Here is a 26,030-nt window from a genome sequence, read left to right on the forward strand (position 1 = left end):
TACTTTCGGCTACTATGGCGATTATCAAGTGTAGCTATTTTAATCGCCGTGAATCTATTCAGACGCAAGGCGAGCTAATTGAAAGCTCTCTTTGCTTTCAGAGCTACTTTCTGACGTGGATATTGGTCCCTCCAAACTTTTCTCGTTATGTAGTACAATTCCTAAAATGAGTTTTGCAGTCGGCAAGACTCACCGGAGGAGAAACACCCCTCTGAAGATGTCCAGCGCAGCTCTGGACGAAACGTTAGGAGCTGAAGAGTTTCATGGACCACGACCTTACATCCCGGAAGGTTTACCAGAAGATATATCAAGGAGAGTGTCAGCTTGCGAGCGCCATGGTCCCGTGGTTAGCGTGAGCAGCTGCGGAACGAGAGATCCTTGGTTCAAGTCTTCCTTTGAGCGTAAAATTTTATTTTTTATTTTGAGACAATTATCAAAGTTCAGGCACTAACACATAATCAACTGCGCTCTCCAAAATTCCAGGACAGGTTCAGATTTGCTTGGACATATGCAGGATTTGACGGTCTACACACGGAAAAATTTGAAAACGTTAAAAACATATGTTTTGACAGAGCACAGGGAATAGTGTGCGACTGTGAAACTGTTGGATTCATTTGTTGCAGTTTATGTGACAAACTCTTATGTTTTCATTACTTTTTGGGAGTAATTCTCACATCCCAAGAAAACCTAAATCGGGCAATGTAGAAGAATCTTTTTACCCATTCGCCAAGTGTACAAGTTAGGTGGGTCGACAACATATTCCTGTCATGTGACGCACATGCCCTCACCAGTGTCGTATAGAATATATCAGACGTGTTTTCCTGTGGAGGAATCGGTTGACCTATGACCTTGCGATCAAATGTTTTCGGTTCCCATTGGAGAGGCACTTCCTTTCGTCTACTAATCGCACGGTTTTGCGGTGCGGTCGCAAAACCAGACACTAAACTTATTACAGTGAACAGAGGCGTTAATGAACGAACGGACAGATCATAACTTTGCGAAAATAAAGAAAAATTTTTCATTTGAGGGGAGACTTGAATCAAGGAACTCTCGTTTCACAGTTGCTCATGCTAACCACGGGACCACGGCACTCCTGACTTCAGATCAGCCTGGATGTTGCTTATCTTCGCATGGAACTACTCACTTTGTATATTTTGCTTACTTTTTCATAGTTCCAGACAACTTCTTCCAGTTTTCTCGATTGTTCTGTGTTCAGTTTTTCAAGGCCTATCCACTGTGCCCACTTACAACTAAATCTGAGGGGGGTGCGATGGGGAGGTTCCCTTGTAAGAGATCAAAAATTTCCTTTACAAGTCGATTCTATATCTAATGATCCTTATTTATCACACATTTAATGAGTTACATGCTGTAAAGATCACATCCAATAGATGGTCGCAATAGCGAGAACCAATGTTGCATAACGACATGCGAAATTGCAATATAAGAATTTCATTTATGGGTTAGGCTTCAAATCTGCTCCATCTTCACAAATCGCTCTCCTTTTCTTCCTATGTCTTTCTACGTCTCTCCAAGAGGCAGAGTGAAAATCTAATGCGAATTTGGCTATTTGTGTCTCGATGAAACGCATCGCAGCTGTTGTAGTTTGCATTGCTGTATCTAGAATGAAGGTTTCCTGCTTCATTTCCTGGCCTGCAACTGGGTGTTCACTCGGGACTGGTTACCTATATTTCCGTCATTGCTTCTTCTCATCTTCATCGACGCGCAAGTCGCCAAAGTGGTGTAAAATAGGAAGACTTGCTCTACGGGGCCGAACTACCCAGAGTGGATCTACCACCCAATAAATTCATGTGACCAGTTCGTTACGTGTCAATGAAATTAATTGTACGATCAAGAAATTACAATGATTCTTTTAATCTTAAGTAGAACTATGGCTGATCTCTGCAAAGATATCGTGTCTTATTAAGCAGCTCAGAAAGATATTATTTCTGTATGCTGCATACACGAAATGCCTTGTTACCTAAGTGTGCCGATCTGGGTTACTTTTATGACTGCCAGTAGAATTAGATACAATAATTATGTTATTGATGAGCAGATAGAAGGGAGAGAGCGAAACTTGGTGCCGACAGATAACCTACTGCTCTCTAAGTGCACCAAAGGGCCATGTGACTAGCGTCAGCATCCATCGTACGGGTCGCCATCAACAGTCAATACGTCCTCATCGCACGATATCCGACAGGGAGTTTGGAATTGGTCCCTGATGGCTGGAACAAAGTCTGGTGACTAGGCTCTTTACGTCACAGCGCCTCCAATCTTTGCCGGACAACAACTGGTGATGAAAATCTACTTTATCACCAGGATTAAAACCAGCTACCTCCGAACAACCGGCCATTAGCGAACTCGGTTGCTGAAGTGACTGCTTGCCCGAACAGACGTCAGACGAAATCGGTAATGGGCTCGGTCGTGTAACAAAGTTGAAACTAACCATAAATTCTGAACACCGGGAACTCTAGTAAATTTGTCGGCGGCAAGCAACAGTAATTAAGTCGTACTGAATATATTTTCTTTCTTCACAATCCTATTATTACTTTCCGCAGCTTGGTACTTTTATTTTTGTACGTCATTCATATGTACATGTTTCCTTGTTAATGTAAATGAGACGTCAGCAAAACTGGTATCGTTGGTTTCTCACTCACTTCCCACAGAGACTCTAGCTTCAAAAAAGTGCTTAAGCTATGTCAGTGACAAGGTTTTTGTCGTTTCACTCAAACGTTTCTATGTTAGAATTTCGCACCTGCGAGTGCATTTAATTACTGTTTAAGTGATAGACTCTAAGAACCACCAGATCCCGGGTTCGAAAGTAGAGGATTCTTAAATTTGAGATAAAAATCTGGTGACTTCCCACGTAAGTCACCCTCGTTCTGCCAATAGCCTTCACAAAGAGGACAGAGGAGAGGACAGAGGTTCAGTGTACTCTTTCGTCCTTGGGGAAGGACGCCCTTAAATGCTGAAGAATGAGCAATGATGAAGGGCACGAAGATGTGGAAGGCATGAAAAACAACACTAGAGGCACTTACTTGTACCCACAGGAGATGTGGCGTCTATTTGAAAAAGAGTCGTTATGATCATTGCTTAGTCACTCTTTGATGGCCTTAAACCGTAATTTCAATAAAAATAAACTTAAATTAATTTAATTGATATATTAAAGTATTAGTTCAAAAAAGGAATACAATATACTCATAAGAGAGTAAAAGAGTAGGAATATTCTAGATTAGAATCCGTTTGTTTGTATTAATCTGTAAGTAACAGAGGCTACAGTGTCTCGCTCTTACTTGGTACAGGTCATTCTGTTAGCTTATTTTGGTTCGATCATGTTATTTCCTCACTGAGTGTTCATTTTGGTCCAGTACTAGCTCCTGTGAGCGATATGTATCTTGAGTTGTGACACTGTATGAGGTCAATAGGCTCGCCAAACATTAATTTCTGAAAAATATCCTACTATTGTTATGAAGTTAATCAAGAAAGACTTTCAGTTTTATTTAAAATGCAATTCAAGACTAATTTTGTGAAAAATAAACCTTGAATGATTCATTTTTAAACATTATGGAGAAAAATCACTTCATAGATCAGCGCCGGAATAGTCCATTGTTCAATAATCGGCCAGTATTAACTATCAGCCCAGTTTCTCTGGTTGGTATAGAAAGCAAGCACTGGAATAATTTTTGCAACTAAAAGTAGCTTTAAAATGTAACCAAAGCACATTTCACTTTTCTAGGCCCAAGATTGTAATATCAGGTAGCGAAAGACATTTTTTATCTGCGATTGGTTTCTATCTGAGAAGTAAATCGAGGACGTTTAGTTCACGATAAAAGTGAACTGTATTTGATCTGGATCCTGGGTCGCTTTGTCTTCTCCCACGTCCCTGAGATACACCAGTGTGTGCTTCATAATAAAATCCACTGCTAGAACTCAACAAGAAAGAAGTCAATTAAGCACATCGAAGTTTTAATATGATCTTCAACAAAAAAAATTGCCAGGAGAACACCAGATTAAATACAATTGGCAAAAGATTCCGGATTTGCATATCCGGGAGGGAGCTGGCAGTTGCGAAGTGACCATGAGAAAAAGATGGAATAACCAACGAAACGGTAATATTCTACGACTAGAGTTTCAGAAGTAGCTGGTAGCTTTATGATGCACCAATGATAAAACAAAGATACGAATTTTACTGATGACTCATTTACGGCAACAGGAGACCGAGGAACGTCAGAAATTTGAATGTGGTAGGGAAGGTACAAATCCTGAAAAGGCTTAATCTAGATACAGTGGATGTTAGAAAATAGCATAATGGGAGTAGGATTCGTAATGAATAGGATGGCAGAGCAGGAAGAAGTTAATGTGAATAATTCAGTGACAGCGTTGTTCTCATCAGATTCTACAGCAAACAAACATCGACAATAACAGTTCATGTATACACGCCGACGTCACAGGTAGAAGATAAAAAGAAAAAAGCATATGAAGATAGTGAACTGGTAATTCAGTATGTAAAGGGAGATGAAAACCTAATAGTCGCGGGGAACTGAAATGCGGTTGTAGGAGAAGGAATAGAAGAAAGAGTTACGGGAGAATTTTGGCCTGCTAGTGGGAATCAGAGGGGGAAAGACTAATTAAATTCTGCAAAAAATTTCAGCAAGTAATAGCAAAACAGCAAAAACACTATTCAAAAATTGCAAGAGGAGGAGATATATTTGGAAAAGGCCTGGAAATACCGTTAGTTTCCAGTGCTTGGTTACATCGTGGTCAGACAAATATTCCGAAATCGGGTACTGAAGCACAAGACGTATTCGGAAGTAGATATAAAACTTGATTCGTGTGTGCATTTCTTATGAATTTGAACGTTCCCCATCATAATGGTTACCGTGAGATTGATCAGTGGAACACGTAACTAACTAACTAACTAAGGAATTCTGCTACCTTGGCAGCAAAATAATCTACGACGGGTAAAGCAGGGAGGACACGAAAAGTAGACTAGCACAGCAAGAAGGGAATTCTTGGCCCAAAGAAGTCTAATTGTATCAAGCATAGGCTTTAATTTCAGGAGAATTATTTCTGAGAATGTACGTTTGGTACACAACATTGCATAGTAGAGAATCATTGACAGAGGGAAAAAGCAGAATAGAGGAAAATCGAAGCGTTCGAGATGTCGTACTACAGAAGAATGATGAAAATTGGGTGAACTGATAAGATGAAGAATGGGAAGGTCCTACGTAGAACTGGAGAGGAAATGAATTATGGAAAATACTAATAAGAAGAAGGGGCAGGATGACAGGAAATTTTTTAAGGCATCTATGAATAACCTTCACGGAAGTAGAGGGACCTGAGGAGAACAAAAATTGTAGGCGAAGACGGAGACTGGAATACATCCAACAAGTAGTTGAGGACACAGGGTGAAAGTGCTGCATTGATTGTGAGATGGAGAGGTTGGCAAAAGCCATCTTTAACTACCATTGTATTAATATTCCGGTCTTTACCAGAGTGTTAGAATAATGAGAAAAAGAATTATACCTTACAACTTAATAACGTATACTGCTGACCACGTAACGAAGTTGCTGTACACATCCTTTTACCAGAAACCTTATTTCACCATCATGAGCCGTTCGCGAAATTAACGGGGTGTAATAGTTTTCGTGAATTATCCTGCACATTCTTACTAGTGCTTCGAATTTCAAAGATTTTCTGAGCTGTGTATGTAATTACGAAACTTAATTGTCAGGAGTCTATATTTGTCTCTAATACGAACTGCCATTTCATAACACATTGGTATACAGAGAATTTCAAAGCAAGCTACGGAATTTACCCTGTTAGAAACTTACGATCGAATCACAGCAATAGTCAGAATGTTCAGGCTGCCGTTGTAGTGGTCTGTGAGACAACAGAGCTTCAATAAAAGTAACGAAGTGAGGTAGTCGGCTTCGCTACGTCGGCGAAACATGGCGGCAGCGTAACGCGTCGGAACGGCTGATTGCCACAGGTTTACAGCGCGCCATTAATTCCCATCCTTTGCACACAAAGACACAGGAGCCGGTTCTTTGGACACACTTGGCTCTCGGGTCGCAAGACTTTCGTTTAAAGCAACGCAGCCGCGTCCGCGGTGACAACAACCGCGACATGAGAAAGGGTTTCCAAAGGCTATAAAGCAATTTGCGACAATCTTTCGACGGTTGACCTCACCGGCGGATGGCACTTCATAAAATTTTCGTTAAGTTGCGTAAACAGCGAAAGTTGAATCGCTTGTCTGAAAGTTGTCATACGTGACAACTGCTCTTTTATACAGTCGACTTTCTAAAGTCCCACATAATTATCCCGTTTCTTCGCCGAGATGAGAGGAGGCTTCACAAAGCAGTGTCAGATTCTAACGTACGGCCCATTCACAGGAGCTGGCTCGCTGCTTTCACGCATAGCTGCCGTTGGAAGCGGTTTGTGACGCGACGCGCCGCCAAGAGGTCGGCTGGGACTGGACCACTAGCTATATCAGCAGTTCCTCGGTTGGTGTCCTGATTACGCAAGAGACAGAACCAAAGTTCAGAAAGAGATCAGACTTTTAATAATAATTGTGTCCTCATAATGCTGATCCATTAGCTCCATGCTTAACAATCATATACAACCGTTCGCTCGACGGAAGATCCGTACCCAAAGACTGGAAAGCTTCACAGGTCACACCAATATTCAAGAAAGGTAGTAGGAGTAATCCACTAAATTACAGGCCCATATCATTAACGTCGATATGCAGCAGGATTTTGGAACATATATTGTGTTGGAACATTGTGAATTACCTCGAAGGAAACTGTCTATTGACACACACTCAACATGGGTTTAGAAAACATCGTTCCTGTGAAACACAACTAGCTCTTTATTCACATGAAGTGCTGAGTGCTATTGACAAGGGATTTGAGATCGATTCCGTATTCCTGGATTTCGGGAAGGCTTTTGACACTATAGCACACAAGCGGCTCCTAGCAAAATTGCGTGCTCATGAAATATCATCTCACTTATGTGACTGGGTTTGCGATTTCCTGTCAGAGAGGTCACAGTTCGTAGTAATTGACGGAAATTCATCGAGTAAAACAGAAGTGATTTCTGGCGTTCCCAAAGGTAGTATTATAGGCCCTTTGCTGTTCCTTATCTATATAAACGATTTGGGAGACAATCTGATCAGCCGTCTTATGTTGTCTACAGATGACGCTGTCGTTTATCGACTGATAAAGTCATCAGAAGATCAAAACAAACTGCAAAACGATTTAGAAAAAATATTTGAATGGTGCAGTTGACCCTAAATAACGAAAAGTGTGAGGTAATCCGCATGAGTGCTAAAAGGAACTCGTTAAACTTCGGTTACACGATAAATCAGTCTAATCTAAAAGCCGTAAATTCAACTAAATACCTAGGTGTTACAATTACGAACAACTTAAATTGGAAAGATAGAAAATGTTGTGGGGAAGGCTAACCAAAGGCTGCGTTTTATTGGTAGGACACTTAGAAAATGTGACAGACCTACTAAGGAGACTGCCTACACTACGCTTGTTCGTCCTCTTTCAGAATACTGCAGCACGGTGTGGGATCCTTACCAGGTAGGACTGACGGAGTACATCGAAAAAGTTCAAAGGAAGGCATCACGTTTTGTATTATCGCGAAATATGGGAGAGAGTGTCACAGAAATGATACAGGATTTGGGCTGGAAATCATTAAAAGAAAGGCGTTTTTCGTTGCGAAGGAATCTTCTCACGAAATTCCGATCACAAACTTTCTCCCCCGAACGCGAAAATATTTTATTGACACCGACCTAAATAGTACGGAACGATCATCACGATAAAATAAGGGAAATCAGAGCTCGTACGGAAAGATATAGGTGTTCATTCTTTCCGCGCGCTATACGAGATTGGAATAATAGAGAATTGTGAATGTGGTGCGATGAACCCTGTCTCAGGCACTTAAATGTGTGTCGCAGGGTATCCATGTAGATGTAGATAGATAACATCCCTTACAGCGAAAACAGACCACGGAATGCCCGTGGTTGTTTGAAAATAGCTGCAAAGTGTGTTTAGCTTTCATTGCACTAATTAGGACTGTTGATAATTTATAATAATTTTCTCTATGTTGTCTTCTCCCAGGGTAGCTGCACAAAGCCTTCCATTACCATTTGAGCGGAAAACCTGAAACACTTTGCAAAAGGGTCTCATGCACACATGAAGGACCGTATCGAAACCATTAAAAACCAGTATACCTCGACTTTTGACTTTATAGGACTCCACTTTCGCTGAAGTTTAAATGAACAGGTATATAATGTATCAAGAAGTTAAAAAGTGAATTTTGTGCCTTCAGTACTTTTGGCGCTTAATGTGCTATCGTTTTGGTTGAATAGGCGGCATAATTAAAAGACACGAAATGTTGTTGGATAATACTATTTAGGGCATACGTCTGTTTCTAAGGCATCTAATTTCAAGTTTCAGCTTTGTACCAGTAGTTTTCTGCGCCCTGCAAAGCATCGATAAATTGTTATTTTTAGCCAAAATAATCCATCAAACTTCATTGAAATGTGTAATTTATAATATCCTGTATAGAATGATATTAAAAAATTACGCCTCATGGAACGAAATTTCTGTGGTGGTGGCTACAGGACAAAGCATCAGACACTTGGTGTCTCAGGTGATGACGTAAGAACATATTTCGCGGAAAAACCCCAGGCGGAGGGCGGAAATATTGCACTTAATCTCCGTCAACTTGAGTTTGTTATTCACGAGTAATGTTACAGAATCGTCGCCTCTTATCAACAAGGTGAAGGCGCTCGTCTGATTTTTGATTAGTCACGCTATTTCTATATAAAGTTTATTAAATCCTAACCACAATTGTAGAATGAATATATCACTTTGAATGGAAAAGAAGGGAGACACTTAAGGGGTTTAAAGTAGCTGATCAGTTAGAAGAGAAAAACGTGAAGGAATGAACCAAAACTTGTTGAACAAACAAGTGGTTTAAGGAAATCAGGAAAAACCGAAACTGGGATTATCTCCCTGAATACGATTTTGCTGTGGTACATCACTTAGCTTGATCTAAAGACGAAGCCTGAGATGTACGGTAGCAATTCTCTGTCATGTTCCTTCTTTGAAGCGTGGTTTTCTCCAAACTTACACAGAAGAGGCTACCACGAATTAGACAAGAACTAATTATTGTCATTTGAAGCTTTCTGGTAGTCATTCAGATGTGTTTCGCTAGGTAAAAAGATAAATACGGACGTAAGGCGATTCGAATGTTTCTGTAAAGTATGTTTCCAATCAAGAAAGAAACTGAATTAAATATCATCTCCATTACAAAGCGAAGTTTTATTCTACAACAATAACTGCCACGAGAAAATATGTTTTCCTGTGTTTAGTTTGGAGGCCTTTTGCGAATGAACGGTTTTTGGTAGCGATTTTTTTTTTCAAACTCCACGTGGCCCTTGTAATATAGGTTTGTGTCGTCAGGGAATTGTGGAGCAGGGCGATTTGTGGGGCATGACGATATTAGTGTTCGTTTTTTCGCGGGTGTTCGTTTTTTTCACGCGCAGTTCGACATTGGAATAATAGATAATTATCGTGAAGGTGGTTACATGAGCTCTCAGCCAGCCTCTTAAGTGTGATTTGCAGAGTATCCATATGGATGTAGATGTAAAAGTAGATATAGTTTCGTCGTGGACTTTTACTGATTATCAACTGCGTCTGTATGGTAATAGACCGAAATGTGTTTGCGTTGAGTACTGATGGTCCTACGTTTACGATCCCGGTAAATTGCTATGCAAGACAAGATTATACTGATTTCTTTAACGTGATTGGCTGCATAAATTTTGGTGGTAGTTAAATAGTTTCAATGGCAGATTTAAGACGCATAAGCTTCTATGACTCCTGCCGTAAGTGAACAGAGTAGCAGGTTACTACGTTGCGCTAATATTCGACTGCATGTTAACGCAGATACATTATGGAAAAAGCAGCTACGTTGTCGAAAATCTGGAGTGGAGATGAATTCAAGGCTTTTTATGTTATATTTAACTTGTTACGTTCGTTCTAAAGCATCTTTGTAATTTTCACTTCTGGTCATAGGAACGTAATTCATAATAAAGATGTACATCGTTTACTCGAGTTATCCAGAATGTTCTTCGAACCAGTCGCGAACAACTGTGACCCAGTGATACGGTGCATTGTCATCCATAAAAACTCCATCGTTGTTTGGGAACATTGAGTCAATGAGTGGGTACAAATGGTAGCGGAACGTAACCAATACAAGTGAGTGACCTGTTCAGTTGCACCAGAGGACCCAGTCTATTCCATGTAAACACAGCCCATACCATTATGGAGACACTATCAGCTTGCACAGCGACTTGTTGGCAACTTGGGTTCAAGGCTTCGTTGGGTCTGCGCTACACTCGAACCCTACGATCAGCTCTTACCGACTGAAGTCGGGCCTCGGATTTACAATCGTCTAGGATAGCACCGATATGGTCACGACTCGAAGAGAGGCGACGTAGTGCTCTTAACAAAGGAACTTTCGTCGGTTGTCTGCAGCCTTAGCCCATTAACGACAAATTTAGAGGCACTGTCCTAACAGATAGGTTCGTTTTACGCCCCACATGGATTTCTGGGGTTATTTCATGCAGTGTTGCTTGTCTGTTAGCTCTGAGAACTCTACGCAAACCTTGCTGCACTCGGTCGTTAAGCGATGGCCGTTGACCACTTCATTGTCCTTGGTGAGAGGCAATAAGTGAAATTTGGTGTTCTTGACACATTCCTGAGACTGTGGACTTCGGAATACTGAATTCCTTCACGATTTCTGAAATGGGTTATCCCATGCGTTTAGGTCCAACTACCATTCCGCCTCCAGAGTCCAGTAAAATTCTCGTCTTGCGGCCATACTCACGTCGGGAACTGTTCACGTCGTGAACCTTACCACTTGAATCACCTGGGTTCAAATGGTTAAAATGGCCCTAAGCACTATGGGACTTAACATCTGAGGTCATCAATCCCCTAGACTTAGAACTATTTAAACCTAACGACGTCACACACATCCATGCCCGAGGAAGGATTCAAACCTGCGACCGTAGCAGCAGCGCGGTTCCGGACTGAAGCGCCTAAAACCGCTCGGCCATAGCGAACGGCGAACGGCGAATCACCTGGGTGCAAATAACAGTTTCGCCAATGCACTGCCCTTTTACAGCTTGTGTATACGATACTACCGCCATCTGTACATGTGCTTATCGCTATCCTATGACGTTTGTCACCTCAGTGTAAACTTACCTTTTGAGAAAATGACTTTCTGTACGATACAGGACGTCCAGGAAGTCTGAAGAGCCGATCAACAATGTAGGGCATTCGATATTCTGAGCAAAGCAGGGGAGCCTATTTAGCATCTGCTGAAGGAAACAAACCTACTCTCAAAAGTTTCAAATCTGTGAGACCGGTTTAGCGGAGTTTCACAAGAGTAGAGTTAGACATTTCAATGCATTGAATTGCAGTTATTTCACATTTCCTACGTCTGTCAATCATATAAAGCATAATCAATTAATTGTGATTTCTGATTAGTGAATCATTTTAGTGTCGCAGAATTACGCACAAAACAAATTTACATGACAGTTTTATTAGTGTGTGTGTGTGTGTGTGTGTGTGTGAGAGAGAGAGAGAGAGAGAGAGAGAGAGAGAGATTTCTTTTCCGGAATATTCATGAATTTTTACAAAAACTGTCTCAGTAAAAATCATATCTTCAAGCAATTCAGATCCTGTACATCAGTTTGGAGATAAAGGAAAACAGCTTCGTTCCACTTGCACATCTGTATGTGCATCTACCTTACGGTGTATTCTGTAACGTATTTCGTGTGACACTGCCCCATATCGTAGAGAGAGTGGCGCGCGGGATGAACGGCAGTCAGCAAACCTTCGTGTGTCATCGAATCTGCCTAGTTTTACCCCCGTTGTTCGGATTCCCCACCCACACCGCTACAGCATATTCCCGCGAGGGGCTCTGCGATAGCCACAAACAATATAAGCTGATTAGCCAGAACATTATGACCACCTAGCTAATAGCCGGGATGTCCATCATTGGCGCGGATAACAGCGACGACACCTAATGGCATGAAAGCAATGAGTCCTAGGTAGGTCGCTGGAGGTAGTTGGCACCACATCTGCGCTCAAGAGTCACCTTATTTTAGTAAATTCCAGGGAGGAGCACTACGTCTCTGACGCCACATTCAGTCACGTCCCACAGGTGTTCGATCGGGTTCAGATCTGCAAGTTGGGGGTCAGGACATCAATTGTAACTCGCCAGCGTCTTCCTGTAACCCCTCCATCACACCCATGCCCTTGTGGCATAGTCCATTTTCTTGTCGAGGAGTGCCACTGCCGTGGGAAACATGACCTTCATAAAAGACTGTATCTTGATCTGCAACAATTGGGCGATATTCCTTGGCCGTTATGGAAAGCTGCACGAGCTCCAGTGTACCCTAGATGCCCACGTGAATGTTCCCCAGAGAGTAATGGAGCCGCCGCCAGCTTGTCTCTTTCCGCAGTAAAGGTGTCTAGAAGCTTTCTCGTGTAAGACGACGGATTTGCGACCTTCCATGGACATGACGAAGAAGGTATTAGGATTCTTCAGACCATGCAACGCTCTGCCACTGCGCCAGCGTCCAGTACCGATGATCACGTGCCCATTCCAGTCGTAGTTTGACTACGGCACACTTGCATGTGGCACAAGTATATGGTAAGAATATTAATAAATTAAAATGAAATCATATATTATAAACGATGAATGTCTCTGATAGGCTCGATAATGTGGATCGCTGACTGTGCGCGACCGCAGAGCCACAGATACTGCTAGTGTTGGAGTAAGAGAGCACTGGGCGAACAGTTGTAGGTAGCTGTCTGTGAGGGAAAGACGATGGAGTAGGCAGTGTTTGGGGCGTGCTGTGCGAAGCCACCAAGAGTTAGATTAATGTATGTATGTCAATATTGTTGAACATGGAAGCGGATTATGATTTCTGTTTTTGCCAGCACGTTGGCTGATAATGTATACTTGTTGAGTAACCCCAGAATGTACGTAAACGATTTTGATAGAGAGGCTAGTTAAATATTTCATTTTTGTAATGCTTTTAAGATTTGTTAACAGAGCTATGTGATATTTCATAATTTGCATTTATGTTGGACAAATGAAGTTGGATAATACCTGCTGTTTAAATCTCACAGTATGTGAATCAATTGTGACTAATATAACTTCAATTGTCGGATGTTATTCAAAAGCCAAACTTACCTTGCAATATAATTTTGCTAAGGAAAAACAAAACTAGATGTTAGTAATACACCATAATCAATACTGCCTCCCCGTCCAGGTCAAATATTTTTTAAAGAAGTTGAATTTTCTTAAACGTTCTCGTTTACCAGTCAAAAGAATTTCACGTGCATTTCAAGTATTATGGGCAACATTGCACACTGCTGAGGCTGTAGCTAGCATTTCCATTTTTTATGAGAGACCAGAAAATATCGCGTTACTCCGTTGCTGCTCTACAGGTAAGATAATTTAATTTATTTGCTATATGCACAGGGACCAAAGTTATCAGTTTTGAACAAGGCCAAATGACTTAGTGCCTAGGGGGTTGAATGTGTTTAGCAGAGACTGAATTTCGTTAGTGTTATTGGTAAGTGCATTGTCCAATCGATTCGTGTAAAGTTTTGCTAACCATAACACAGAGTAAGCACACCATTTGCAGTTACAACACGCAACACGCAATTCGAGTTCTGCACACATTCCACAGATCAGACTTCATTTAACGTAATCCTAAAGTTATATAATTTTTTATTAAGTACATTTACAAGTTGGCCGTGTCATGCCGTAAACACTGGCACATTCTTGGGTCGTCGGCTGAGGAGGCCTGTCGTTAAGAGTCATCGGTGCAACATTTGTTCAGATGCACTTCTACTCGGCCCAGCATAAAAGTACGACGTTAGTTTCGTCAAGTTTGCCGCCTGTCTCGTTTTACCATTCTGCCCGGCCTACTATTTCTGACATATGTGTAGTGGCCGCCAAACTTGATGACGTCTGGACGTGATTTCACCTTGGTTTCGCCACGTGTTGAAGGCACTTATTACAGCACTCCTTGAACACCCGACAAATCATACAGTTTGCGAAATGCTCATGCCGAACTTCCGAGCCATCACAATCTGCCGTTGGTCAAACTGGTCTCTCACTGACCATTAATATCCCCCCTCTCTCTCTCCTACTGTCTCTATCCATCTCTCTTTCCCTGTCACTGCCACTTTCCCACCATCACTGCCTTCTCTTTCTCTTCCACTGGCACTGTACGCTCTTTCTTCCACCGTCACTCTCCCCCCCCCCCCCAACCCACCCACCCGAAACTCTTTCAGTACGAAAAAAGCGAATGCGCTCGCATGCCAAAAATTTTGGTGAGGAAGGTGGAATGAAGAGTGCTGGTTCCCCACTCTTCTGTGAGAGTTTTTAAAAGAGGATCATATTTGCCTCTTTGTTCTCCGAGAGGGGCATTTTTCCGCTGGTTCCCTTCTTTTCCCTGTTATATCAGGGAGTGCCCCTTATGTAAAACGAATTCTATAGGTGAGAAAATTTTGACAGTTTATTTAAATACTTCGACACATTAATGTACTTTGACACATATAAAAAACAGATACGAACGGATGCACACGTAGTCTAGGAGTAGCAACTTCAATTAGCAGTCGGAACGTTCCTGGCCCCAGGTTCGAAACCCGCCACTACTTAAATTTCGATTAACAATCAGCATCGGCGGCCGAAGACTTCCTGCATAGGAAGTCACCCTTAATCTGCCAACGATCTCGTCGAAGAGGGCGGAGGAGCGGGACGGAGGTTCAGCGCACTCTCTTGTCCTTGGGGTGGGAAATTGCCTCTAAAGGCTGAAGAAATGATCAACGGCGTGAGGATCCACAAGGCAATGAAAACCAGTGGATTAAAGATACATAACGTGTATCCACAGGACATGTGGCCTGTAATTGAAAAAGTGTCATGATGATTTCATCATTGGCAAAAAATTCAATAATAGTTCACCATTAGGATTTCCCGGGGGGGACTGCCAAGGGGAGGTGACCATGAGAAAAAGACTGAATAACCAACGAAAGGATAACGTCTGCTAGTCGGGGCGTGGAATGTCAGAAACGTGAACGTTGTAGGGAAGCTAGAAAAACTGAAAAGGGAAATGCAATGGCTCAATCTCAGTGAAGTGAATTGGAACGAAGACAAAGATTCCTGGTCAGAGGAATATAGGGTAACATGAACCGCAGCAGAAAATGGTATAAAGGGAGTAGGATTTGTTGTGAATAGGAAAGAAAAACAGAGAGTGTGTTACTGTGAACAGTTCAGTGATGTGATTGTTCTTATCAGAATCGACAACAAACCAACACCATTAACGATGGTTCAGCTATGCATTCATACGTCGCAACTCGAGTAAGAAGAGATAAAGCATATGAGGATACTGAAAGGGTAATACAATACGTAAAGGGAGACGATAATCTAGTAGTCATGGGGGACTAGAATGCAGTTGTAGGTCAAGGAGCAGAGAAATGGTGACAGGAGAATATAGGCTTGGGACAAGGAATGAGAGAGGATTTCTGCAATAAATTTCAGTTAGTAACAGCGAATACTCTGTTCAAGAATCACAACAGAAGGAGGTATATTGGAAAAGGCTTGATGATACAGGAAGATTTCAGTTGGATTACATCATGGTCAAACAGAAATTACGAAATCAAATACTGGATTGTAAGGCGTATCCAGGATCAGATATAGACTCAGTGAAGTAGATGTTCAAAACGTTAGTCAGGAAGAACCAATACGCAAAGAAGTGGGATACGGAAGTACTAAGGAGTGACTGGATACGGTTGAAGTTCTTTAAGGCTATAAGTACAGCAACAAGGAATAGCTCAGCAGGCAGTACATTTGAGGAGCAATGAACATCTCTAAAAAGGACAATCACAAAAGCTGGATAGAAAAACATGGGTACAAAGAAGGTAACTGCGAAGAAACCATGGATAAAAGAAGAAATACTTCACTTGATCAATGAAAGAAGGAAGTACAAAAATGTTTAGGGATATTCACGAATATAGAGATACAAGTCGCTGAGGAATGAAATAAATAGGAAGTGCAAGGAAGCTAAGACGAATTGGTGCATGACAAATGTGAAGAAATCTAAAAAGATATGATTGTCGGAAGGACTGCCTCAGCATACATGAAAGTTAAAACAACATTCGGTGAAAATGAAAGCAAGGTTGGTAACGTTAAGAGTGCAACGGGAATTCCACTGTTAAGAGCAGAGGAGAGAGCGGATAGATGTAAAGAGTACATTGAAGGCCTCTATGAGGGGGAAGAATTATCTGATACGATAGAAGAAGAAACAGGAGTCGATTTAGAAGAGATAGGGGATCCAGTACTAGTATTAGAATTCAAGAAAGCTTTGGAGGACTTGAGATCCATAAGGCAGAAGGGTTAGATAACATTCCATCAGAACTTCTAAAATAATTGGGGAAGTGGCAACAAAACGACTATTCACGTTGGTGTATAGAATGTATGAGGCTGACGATATACCATCGGACTTTCGAAAAAAAATATCATCCACAAAATTCCGAATACTGCAAGAGCTGACATGTGCGAGAATTATCGCACAGTCATCTTAACAGCTCATGCACCCTAGTTACTGAAAAGAATAATATACAGAAGAACTGTAAAGAAAATTGAGGATGTATTAGATGATGATCAGTTTGTGGACTTGGAAAATGGTGCGCGATGTTCGAAATTCTGAGAAAAATAAGGGTAAATTCTAAGGAGAGACGGGTAATATACAACTTGTAAGAGAGCCAAGAGGGAATAATAAGGATGGACGTCCATAAACGAAGTGCTCCGATTAAAAAGGGTGTAAGACAGAGGCGCAGTCTTTCGCCACTACTGTTCAATGCGTACATGGAAGAAGCAGTGATGGAAATGAAAGAAAGTTTCAGGAGTGGAATTAAAATTCAAGGTGAAAGGATGTCGCTGATGACATTGCTATCCTGAGAGAAAGTCAAGAGGAAATACAGGATCTGCTGAATTGAATGAACTGTCTAATGAATACGGAATATGGATTGAGAGTAAATCGAAGAAAAACGTAAGTAATAAGAAGTAGCAAAACAGAGAACAGCGAGAAACTTAACATCGGGACTAGTGGTCACAAAGTAGATGAAGTTAAGGAATTCGGCTACGAGGCAGCAAACAACAAATGATGAATAAAATGAACGGAGCAAGGAGGACATCAGAAGTAGAGCAGCACTGGCAAGAAAGACATTCGTGGCCAAGAGAAGTGCTACTCTTAGATGAAGAGGCTGGCACAGGAGGGAGAGGAATTCTTGGTGGGCTGCATCAAATCAATGAGAAGATAAGATCGACGACTAAAGAAAAAAAAAAAAAAAGAAAAAGAAAAAAGGGAAACCGGAAGGAAAATACGGTTATCACGAAATAGTTCGCTTTTTTATATTTCTTCTCGATGATTTCTGTCTTAAAAGAGTGAAAACTTTATTAGAAGTATTTTACTAGTTTGCAGTTTCTTCAGTTTTACATAATTTTTAGCAGTCATTTTAATTTCTTTTGCAGTATGTTCAGAAAACTTTTAGCACATTTTTGGTCACTGCAGTACCAATTTGGGCGTATTTGTGTAGGTGGGAAGGGACCACTATACAGAGACAGAGATTCATTTGAGCTGTTCGGAAAGTAAGATCCGATCGGTCTCCAAATGGAAACCGCTGTGGAATTTGGCACATACGTGTTGGGCAGTGTCTCTAATATGCCCGTCGATCGCGCAATGTTGCTCTTTTCACTTCTGAGCTCCTAAATTTGCCTAGAAAGTTGTGTCTCCCACCAAGTATGAGGGTCTGATGAGAGATTACGCCTGATGTCATGCAGCCCACATAACATCACTGTCTGTAAGGTTCCTTCTTCGTGACAAATCTCGGCCGCATTTCGGAGGGGGAATGAAAATGCTCCTGCAGCGTTTCCGGTGGGAAGTGTTTGATTGCCCACAATACAAGCAGTAACTGGATCATGCTGAGTTTCGTCTTTGCTCACATGAACTGCTGGCTATGAAGGCAACGTTTTGGCACAAACAACTAGCTGCAGTTCAACGTAGAGAATTGGCGGAAAGCATAAGCAGCTGCTTCTATGACGTGGGTATATGAAAACTGATACGACGCTACTACAAATGTCTAAGTCGGATCATTGACCTAGAAGAGAAGTGACTGGAAGTTGTAGCTAACTGTTTCAAACAAAACATTTTTTATTTTCACAATGGTTTCCACTTCGTAACCAACTGGTACTTACTTTCTGAATAGCCATGGTATTTTGGTCGAAGAAATGCGATATTTTATGTGGAACGTCGTGGAATATTCTCGCTTCCGCCCCCAAATTTCGTGAAGTTCCTATAGATAGCGCTGTTATACTTAGCCTTCAAAATGACGTCTTTGAACGAGTTGCGTTCCAAGCAGAAATCTGTCACTGAGTTGCTTTTGGCGGAAAACCAGAGTATCACAGATATTCGTAGGCGCTTGTAGAATGTCTACGGAGACCTGGAAGTGAACAAAAGCACGTTGAGTCGTTGGGAGAGGCGTCTGTCATTATCGCAACAAGGGCGCATTAACCTGTCCCTTCTCCCTCGCGACAGCCAGCCGCATACAACTGTGACTCCTGCAATGTTGGAGTGTGCGGACACTTTCAGTCGAGGTGATCGATGGATTACAATCAAACACCTAACTGCTCAACTGGGCGTCTCTTTCGGTAGTTCAAATGGTTCAAATGGCTCTGAGCACTATGGGACTCAACTGCTGAGGTCATCAGCCCCCTAGAACTTAGAACTACTTAAACCTAACTAACCTAAGGACATAACACACATCCATGCCCGAGGCAGGATTCGAACCTGCGACCGTAGCGGTCTTGCGGTTCCAGACTGCAGCGCCTTTAACCGCACGGCCACTTCGGCCGGCTCTGTACTGACACACTCATCCACCAGTGGAGAACTCAACTGTATGTGCTCACTGGGTTTCTCGCCGCCTAACAGACCATAAAGAACTACGAAGGACTATCTGTGCGGAAATGCTTGCTCGTCACTGAGCTGATTGTGACAATTTTTTGTCAAACATCATTACAGGAGAGGACACATGGATTCATTACTTCGAACCGAGAATTAAAAGCCGCAACCTTTGCTGGCAATGTCATGGCGACGGTCTTCTGCGAATCTAAGGCCGTTGTACTGTTTGATGTCCTCCCTGATGGTGCAACGATTAACTACAAATTGTAATCTGCTACCCTCACAGAACTGAAGAATAGATTTCAGCATGTTCATCGCCACAGGTTGGCAAGCGAACTTCGTCTCCATGACATCGCAAGGCCTCACACAGGCCTGCGTACCCGAGAAGAGTCCAGAAAATTTCATTGGACTGTTCTTCTTTATCCACCCTATAGCCCGGATCTCGCACCTTCAGACTTCCGTCTGATTGGCCAATCGAAGTGTGCACTTAGATAGAAGCAGTACAAGGATGAATGGGAGGCCAGTGATACACCGTGATGTTAGCTCCGACGGTGACCACTATAGCGGTACGATGCGGACACGCAAACCCTCACAGTAAGGTGGCGTAAAGCCGTCGCACTGAGCACAATTTATGTTGAAAAGTACGGTTTTGTAGCCGAAAGAGTGGAAAAGTATGGTGTATTGGAATCTTGAATGAAATTAACTTGCTTTCAGGAAAAAAAATTGTTTTTGATATTGAAGCACAACGTTGGTGAAAATGGCGAATAAAAACATAGTTCGATGACAATAGAACTTTGGCGACCTCTGAACCCTTTGCCATGTGTTCCCTACTTCACTTAAAACTACATTTAGTCCACGGACTGGATATTATGTGCGTAAGTACGGTAACTTTGAAAATCAGGAGGTTGGTAGTGGATGATGAAACAAAAACGTTTCAAGAATCCCCGAGAACTTCTGGTAAAAATTTCGACGGCTTGGCATGAATATATGTCATAGAAGTGGCCATTCCAACAACTGATACTTTTCGTAGACAAAAATCTTGGGTCTTGTTGGTTTTCTCAGGAACCGCCCCTAAGATCCACCCTAGACTACTCCTAATACAAAAGAACCAAACGATTTGTTCAGGTTTTCTGTACTGTAGGAAGTGCCTAATGTAAAAATTTTGATCCATGGGTGTATAAATGGTCGCTAGACCAATTACTACCCGTAACTGTCGACCCCTTATCTCTGTGATCAATAGAACCCGAGATGTGACGTCCTGTAAAATCTCATTTCGCGTACGGCAGTTTGGAGCATTATGTTCGCACGGCAGTGCGCGGACCGTCTAGGAAGTGACATAAAATGCCAGTGCGAATTGCGAGGAAGCTGGGTGTGAAAAACGATGCTGAATGTAATAGAAGAGATCAATACGAACAAGGCACAATTCGTATAACCTATGAGTAGAAAATCTGTTACTAACGATTTTAAATAAGAAAATCGTATTGTGACAAAACACAAAAAAAAAAAAGGTTCAGATGGCCCTGTGCACTATGGGACTAAACTTCTGAGGTCATCAGTCCCCTAGAACTTAGAACTACTTAAACCTAACTAACCTAAGGACACCACACAAATCCATGCCCGAGGCAGGATTCGAACCTGCGATCGCAGCTGTCTCGCGGTTCCAGACTGTAGCGTCTAGAACCGCACGTATTGTGACACATATTGATTGGAAATGTGCCGCAGTCATATTCAAGTACGGATTATGACGACGACCTGATGAACAGGCACAATTATGGAAACGCCTAAATTTAATGGTAAGCTACCTGTGTTCACTCAGTTGTGGGAAGAGATCTAAAACACTGATCTACTTCCGTGCTGTAGTGGTCATATTATGGACCATCGTTCTAAATTGCAAATTATGGACGAAACAAAATGGGGTCCTGTCGCGACAGCTGATGAAAGGTACAAGACAGCAGACGATACACGAGAAAGGAGGAAGTAGAGAGACATATCGTTCTAAAGCGGCGGTAATTGAAAGAAGCGTGGAGGATTTTTATGGGTCGTGCACTCAGTTAATCCGATAGAACACGACCGCGAACGTCTGGCCAGGAGGTTTATCTGGCTAAAGTGAGAGAAAGCCCAGGAGCTACGGGCTAGCCGCAGGTAATCCGCAGCGAGTTATGAAGCACTAGCAGCGGCTGCTGCGAGACCCGTAAGGTTTCAGGACATGCTGCCATGGAGGGGCCTGTTTCTTCTCTAACACTCGGTTCGTTCCGGAACAGCTGTGGTGCAGACGGAGATGAAATAACAATGTGCTTAAGTCGTAAACATCGAATCTATACTATCCTTAGATCTTTAGTTTTTCCTTGTTTATGCATTTATTTTATCTGCGAAGATTAGGTCTCTCAGTCCCTTTCTTTCAGGCAATAGGGCATCTTTAGATATACCCTTAACAGGGGAAAAATCATCACGTACGTCTAGTATTTCCCTAGGATTCTCTCATCAAATTATGAAGGAAATGTATCTATCTGCTCGCATTATAACATTAACTGTTGACGTTAAAGTTATAGTAATGAATGTAATTATTACAGTAATGTGGCGCTAACTGTTGAAAACGGGGGCGCTGTTCAAATCATTCAACATTATCAGTGGAAACAACGGAGCGGATGTAGAATGACTAGTACTTGCGGAAGATGTAGCAGTGAAGACAGAGGATTTTGAAACTGCATCAGAGCACACCAGTGTTCAGAAGAAAGCAGCTGACCGTCGTGTAAAACTTGTAAGTCAACGCACGCCAAATTAAGATCAGACCACAGAGACAATCGTGTCTCTAACTTTAAATGGTTGAGATGCAGTCCAACGGGCTATATAAAGAAACCTTGACATCAATAACCAGGAAAGTGGAAATCACGTCCAAACCACACCGAATTCTTAAAAAGCAGTTTTCTGTACATATATGACGACTGTTCCGAAAGTAAGAACCGATCGGTCATGAAGTGGAAACCACCGTGAGAGTCAAAAATGTTTTATTTGCTACAGTTACCTACACTGTCCAGGTACTTCTCTACATAGTCACCGCGCTTCGAGTTACACATTTGTCCTAGCGTCATAGAAGGCAGCCGCTTGTGCTTTCCGCCAATTGTCTACGCTTATCGCTGTGCCAAAAAGTTGTCTTCAAAGCCAGCAGTTCACGTGAGTAGAGATGAAACTCATAGTCATCCATTTACGGGCTGTATTGTACTTGATCAGACACTTCCCATCGAAGAGGCTGTAGGAACATCTTCATGGCCCCTAGATATTGCGGCCGAGAACTCTCATGAAGAAGGAACCGCATCACAATTGTGTTATGTGGGCTGCATGACATCAGGCGAAGTCTCTCACTTGACCCTTATACGTTGCAGGAGACATTGTTCAGCTAGGCATCTTTATGTGCTCACTGTGCACTGAGAACCGAAGAGAGCGGCGTGACGCTATCAACGGGCATACTAGAGACACTGTCCAATACATCCGTACAAAGCTTTATCAGATTCTCACACCGGTTTTCATTTCACACCCGATCGGACCTTACTTTCCTAATAGCCATCGCAGAAAACTGTCATTACACTACTTCAATCCATCAGGTATCTCTGTATGCATCTGAATCCTTTAGAAAAAATTTTACGTTATTTGACAGAAAGAAGCTGGGTAAAACTGAACGTACTCAGACAGTTCTCTCTTTACTTATTCTGATCAATAAACTGACACACAATATTTTTTTAGCGCAACGCACTCTGACTTTATAATCCCTACAAAAGAATGGTCCTGACTAACAATAACTATACCTTTCATGAATCACTTACCTTACAAAAATCTTCGTTACTCGAACTACTGCAATACAATGAGCGCCGATACTGCCAGCTAAATAAAAGATTCTAACGAATGGAGGCACTAACTACTGGTAGCCATAGATAGCAAATGAAAGATTTGATAGAGAACAAACACTGTAACTACCTTAATAGCGTTCCATTTTCTGACGGACACACGTCCAGATTGTCCGCTCAAAACTCTGGCACCTCTCTCTCCACATCCACCACTGCTGGCGGCTCACCTCCAACTTCAAAACGCGACGCGCTGTTCACATCCAACTGTCCAACACTACACAAGCGAATATTCCAACAATGATTCCAACCAGCCACAGACTGCACGCGGTGATTTTCATACAGAGCGCTACGTGGCGTTACCAACATAAAAACCTAAACAGCCTACTTATACCTTGACCTATTAGAAAATGTTTATTGAATTAGAACGATTCTAGATGAAAATCTCACCCAAAAAAGTTGATCAAGACTACAGAAACGATATCCGTGGAGTAAAACAAAACACTTGCTCCAGAGTAGAGATCGCAGATCAAATGCATGAATGTATATCTCGCTTCCGTCATTATATAACACTGATAGACACCTAGCGGACTAAAAATTTTTAAAATTTCTTATTATAAACCAGTACGTCAGCGTCAGGGAAGACCGTGCTGGAATAAGCATACGGCCAGAAGGCACATATGGCCACCATGACTACAAGAACTTTTAGAGATGCGAAAATGACACACGAACCTCACGCTAGACACACTACGTCGACGAAAATAAACTATATCAAGAGGAGAAAGAAAAAGTGTTATTGTGGACCTGACGTTGCTGCTGAGTGAAATAATAGTGACGATGTTATGCACACTTCTCACGCAGTGGAAAGTTGTGATTAAAACGTCACGAATCAACGGGTGAGTCTCATATTGCATATTGGTAATGCCCTTCTCTTTCCTGATCTCCAAGTAAAACAGTTCAGTCTTTGCGGTGGAATCTGTGCCATTAAGAAAACTCAACTGTGTTAAGTCACTCATATTGAACGCAATCCGTATCATATCTCACTCATTAAGAGTACAACAGGCCCTGAAAATCTTACAAGCACAGAGGGACAACAACCTTCATGTTATGAACATAATACACAAAGTTGTTAGCGCTACAGCGGCTTCGTACTTTCTCTGGATATGAGTGCAACAAGGAAGTTAACAAAATGAGCACCTCACCCCTTCTTAAAAGACGGAACACACAAGGGACGCTGGTGTAACCATAATTTTATTGTTCACGGTCACATCCCAAACCTTACAACAAGGGGATATAACTCATGGAAAAAAGATCAGGAGAAAACATTACTAAAGATCGTGGCGCACTTATTGGACCCGAAAAGGCGGCAGCTAACGCCCAGCTGATGGATGCTCGTCCATCGGGGCAACTTTCCAAGTCGCTTCTACAACATAGTCATCATATGCTCCACAAGCCTATCGTGCAACTCAACATCACAAGATGACTTAACTCGTGCATAGTTCTCGTTCGGACGTTATCACGACTGGCAACTCACTACATGCAAGAGATAATCAAAGTGGAAACATAGATTTACGATTCATATCGTAACTTTCTTCACATAATTAAACACAACCTACTGAATTGTAAGCGCTGTTTAAGAGATTGTAACTTGGACATATGACTGTCTGTTCTCAAGAAGAGCGCCTAATGGTGTGGCTTCATAAGGTGTATAATCTTTATCGTATGCAAGCCGTCGTATAACTAGCTGACTATGTAGAAAAGTCTGTTCAGAAAAAATTGTTACTTTACACTTTACTTTACCATCTCTTCTCCTTAATAATCTGAAAGTATAGCATTTACTGTCAGTTACATTAATGTGTTATTATGATTTGTTATCTGTTTTTATATGCGGTTTTATACTGAGAAGAATCTTTTTCAACATATGACGTGCCACCTTCTAATTAGGTTCTGGCTGCCAATCCAAAATAAATAAGAATATTACTCATGATAATATGCTCCTGTCAAATAGGGGCAATGATAATAGACAGTCATGACACCAATATCAAAAGAATAAGACAGGGAGAAATTGATTTTTCCGGGAAAGGGCAGAAAGTAAAAGAGAAAACTTAGCTAAAGAAATAACGAAAGAGAAAGCAATGGGACGGATGATAACAAAAGAGTATGGACGAGAAAATTGTAAAGGTTTTTGAGAATGTGACAAACGTACTGGTTCGCTGTTGCGCAGAAGGATTCAGATAATGTCGTTCTTGTGAAATACAACTGTCTCTTTATTCGCACAAAGTAACGAGGGCTATCGACAGAGATTTTCACGTTGATTCCATACTTCTTGATTCCAGAAGCTTTTTGATACCGTACCTCACAAGCAGTTTCTATTATAGGCTTGCTGATTTCCTGCCAGAAATGCCAGAGTTTGTAGTAATTTAGGAAAAGTTCGGGAGTGAAAGAGAAATCTCTGGTGTTCCACAAGGAAGCATTCTAGGCCCTCTGTTATTCCTAATGTTCGTAAATAATATCTCAGACAATCTGAGCAGCTCTCTGAGATAGCAGAAGATGCTGTCATCTACCAGATCAGAAGATCAAAACGAGTTACAAAAGCTTTGATCAAGATATCTGTATCGTAAGAAAAGTGTAAATTAACTGTAGACAATAAATAGTGTGAGGCCCTCCATATTAGTACTAAAAGGAATTTCAGTTGCACAATAAATCATACAAATTTTAAGGTTGTTGATTCAACTAAACACCTAGGGATTACAAGTACGGGTAAGTTAACCTGGAACGAACACACAGAAAATGTTTTGGAGAAAGCGAACGAAAACGGCGTTTCATTACCATAATACTTAGAAGATGCAACAGGTCTACTAAGGTGACTGTTTACACTACGCATTTCCGTCCTCTTCTGGAGTATCGCTGCTCCGTATGGGATCCTTACCATACAGGACTGGCTCTGGACATTGAAAAAGTTGAAAGAATAGCATCTATCTTTTTTACGACAATGAAATAGGGGCTAAGTGTCACGGATACGATACGCAAGCTGTGGTAGCAATCATTAAGACATAAGCGTTTTTCGGTGGACGAGATATTTTCACACAATTTCAATCACCGAGATATGAGAGCTCGCATGAAATGATTTAGTTGTT

The sequence above is a fragment of the Schistocerca serialis genome, chromosome 6 (assembly GCF_023864345.2).
Source record: "Schistocerca serialis cubense isolate TAMUIC-IGC-003099 chromosome 6, iqSchSeri2.2, whole genome shotgun sequence".
Classification (NCBI taxonomy): Eukaryota; Metazoa; Arthropoda; class Insecta; order Orthoptera; family Acrididae; genus Schistocerca; species Schistocerca serialis.